Here is a 3,423-nt window from a genome sequence, read left to right as displayed (position 1 = left end):
TCATGTTCAAAAAAAGAGCTTGATGATTAGGACTCTGCAATGGCTGAGTGTTCATCATCGGAATTGGTTCCTCTGGCTAACCTCCGATAGTTGACAGGGGGAATGGCTCCCGTTCGAGTCCGAGTGTGTCGGTAGACTCCTTCAAACTCGTTAGTGATTTCTCTAACGGTCGGGGAACGACTTGTCTCAGAGTCATCGGAACTAGGACCTGAGGCTTTCCCTCTGCAAATCACATTGATAGTGACCCCAGGATACTCGGTCTCTAGAGACTTCTTCCTGTGCGAACGTCGTCGTTAGTTAGGCAAAACAACGTTCGTTGGTTGGTTGAATATTGACGGTTTGGCCGCATATGAGCAGCATTGGCATCCCAAAAGGACCGTAGAGATCAGTCGTTCACATTGGAATGAACGAATAATTTGTTGCATCGGTCTTTCTCTCGATATGAACTCTCTTCTCAAATCTGTTGTAAAGATTCGAGGAGAATTACTCACTGATCGTGAGGTTTGAACTGGAACCCCCAGTCTATGATTGGACAGGACTGGCTATTGGTGGACATGAATCTGGTTTAGATGCCTTGGATCCATGAACTTCTTATATCCGCCTCTCAATCTAGTCGCGCTACACAGAGTATTCGGTATACACCAGGTTCTATATTAGATTTGGAACTTGGGACGCGAGGGTCGCGTTTGGCACTTGAGACGCGAAGGTCGCATTTTGGTTTGGCAACATGAGGGTCGCGTTCTTCATTGTCGACGCGAGGGTCGTGTTTTGACTGGAAATGCAAAGTTGAAGTTCGCGTTCAACGAAGGCTTGAGGTCCGCGTTTAGGCTGTAAAACGCGCCATTGAGGGCCACGTTCAGTCTGGTTCTCGCGAAGCTCATGTTTGGGCTCATAAATACGAGGCTTGCGTTCTAAAGTAGAAACACGAAGCTCAGGGTCGCGTTTAGGCTCACGAACGCGAAGCTCGCGTTGGTTGGAGGATCGACTTTCTTGGAGTTGTATCGAAGCTAAGTCTTCTCCTTCAGAGAGGGGACTGTATGAACAGTACAACCCCCAGGGGAGACAACCCTTTGATGAGTCAGCCACAACTGGAGCTTTAATCTTCTTAGAAACTTTGTGGATCTTACGCATAGCTTTGAGGCTAAGGGATCCGGAGGATATAGCCTCCTCAAACTTGGCTTGATCAAACTTTACCACGAGAGTTTCGACGGTTGTTCCAGTGAGATGAACATCGAATTGCGCCACCACTTCTTCATCAGAGAAGCTCGTCCCCAACGGAGTTGCCATCTTTTATTTGTGAAAAATTTTGCAGCAAAAGAAATGAAAGAAAATTGATTTGTATTCCTTCGATCTCAATTATAATTTGGATTCCGATTACAAAAGAGAAGAGAATGATCCGGATTCTCCTCTTTGTTTAAAACTGGGTTCTTCACGATGGCGATGGAGTGCCTCCCTCGAATACTCGCGTCGAGTTTGCTCTCCATTGACGATCTGACGTTTTGATTCACTAGAACGATATCTTCTCCTCATGATTTGACGTTGTGGAGAACTTACGTGGCAAGTTTTAAAACTCTGAACGAGTTTAGAAGAACTCTGTAAAGAGTTGATTTGAACCGAAAATCGGTTAATAAGCCAAGACCAGAAGGAAGCTCCGATGGTCGATCTCCAGATCTGAGAATGCTCCAAAGATCCTCTCTTTGTTGCTAAGCTCCAGCGTTAATCCGAGCCAAGAAGTTCCAACCCTTAACTCAGTTGAGTTTACTTGTTTTTTATAGGGGATTAAGGGTGTGTAACCGCCCCTTAAATCACTCCTAAGTGGGGTGTAACAGCCCCCAAATCATGGGAAACGGTTTTAGAACCGTTCAGCTCATGTTGAATGAGTCAAACAACGCCGAAGTTGGCGTTCAGAACCCTAACTTCACGTTTTAGACTTGAGACGCAGAGTTGGGCACCCGCTGGATGTTGAAAAACGCGAGGGCCGCCCGCGTTTGGTTTGCTGAGGATTGGAAACGCGGGGGTCGCCTGCGTTTCACGAATTGGAACGCGGAGATGACTTCCGCGTTTAGAAGGGGCTAGTTGACTTGTAGCCTCTTCTGTAGAGCGTTGTAAAGACCATTATTGAATAACCTTCGCCTTGGCTACTCGAAAATATGAGAGTTGTCAGATTGTAACTCCCGATATTGATTGTAAAGACTGATGAACTAGAGCTTTTATCGGTTGTTGTGAAGGTCGTCAGATTATAACCTTCATCGATCTACGTGAAAGTCTTCGAATTATAGCCTTTTGGAAGTCGTCAGATTGTAACTTCCATCATCGGTGTTTGATGGGGGGTCAGCTATCTATTGTGATTTTTAGACAGCCTACACCCTCCTTGTCAATGATACCCATTAATCTCTTAGCTGTCGGGGAGGGGCGGCTAGTAGTACTAGGCTTATACTTGGTAGGGGTACCCCGCGGTACAGATATATATATATGATTTAATTATCTACGTTAAGGGTACTTATCTGTAGGACTCAGTATATATTGTGTAGCTTATATCATAGAAGGATAGGCGATATCGCTACCAAGCGGTAGAATATGTGCTGGTGGTATGAGCCGTGCTGCACAATCCCCCTTCCAGCTCTTCAATACATGGTGCCACGAGTTCACATGGCGTTGATGAGGTAGAATATGTAACCATTTGAACTGAGTGGGGTGGGGGGTGGGGGGTGTATGGCCACCGTCACTTAAAACACAACTTTTTTGCTTGTACCAAGCTACTCGTTTCTCTCTCTCTCTTCTCTCTCCTCTCTCGCCTCTCACTCCTATCGTTACTAGCCTATAGTGACTAAGCTTAAGTTAAGTAGAGTCTATATACTTATATAGTATATATACCTATTATATAGAGGGAGAGGAGAGGAGAGAGAAAATGATATGGGCTTGTAACAAGCACAAAAAGTTATTCTGGTTAGTGAGGTGGGTATCAATCCCCCCTCACTCATTAGGAATATCTGTATATCCGCGATTCAGCCCTCATACTCATAGGTGAATGGTCGGTCTCACATTTGAATGGAGTGGCGGAGTGGGGGATTTTGGCACCTCATACCAGGCAACAAAATTACCTTCGGTAGAAAGGCATCTCAAAGAAACAGGTATCATATAGTCATTAGTATACGTAAACTCTATATAGATGGTAGCTACTATAGTATATCTATATGATATGGATACGTTATATATGGGTATATATTCAATATCACCAAAACCCCCCCTTTTTTTCTAACACTCTTTTACCCTTGCTGACATTTGCGGGATACCATGCTCAGGTGCGGAAGAGTTAAGGTGGATCCTTAATCGTTAAGTAGAAAAGGTAAGATAGGTAAAAAAATTTTCCCGTCCCCGGTACAATTTATTAAAAAAAATTAAAATCCAAGAGAATGCTTAATT

This window comes from Asparagus officinalis, unplaced genomic scaffold (genome assembly GCF_001876935.1).
Source record: "Asparagus officinalis unplaced genomic scaffold, Aspof.V1 AsparagusV1_Un921, whole genome shotgun sequence".
In the NCBI taxonomy this organism is placed as follows: domain Eukaryota; kingdom Viridiplantae; phylum Streptophyta; class Magnoliopsida; order Asparagales; family Asparagaceae; genus Asparagus; species Asparagus officinalis.
Note: the sequence above shows the minus strand (reverse complement) of the source record.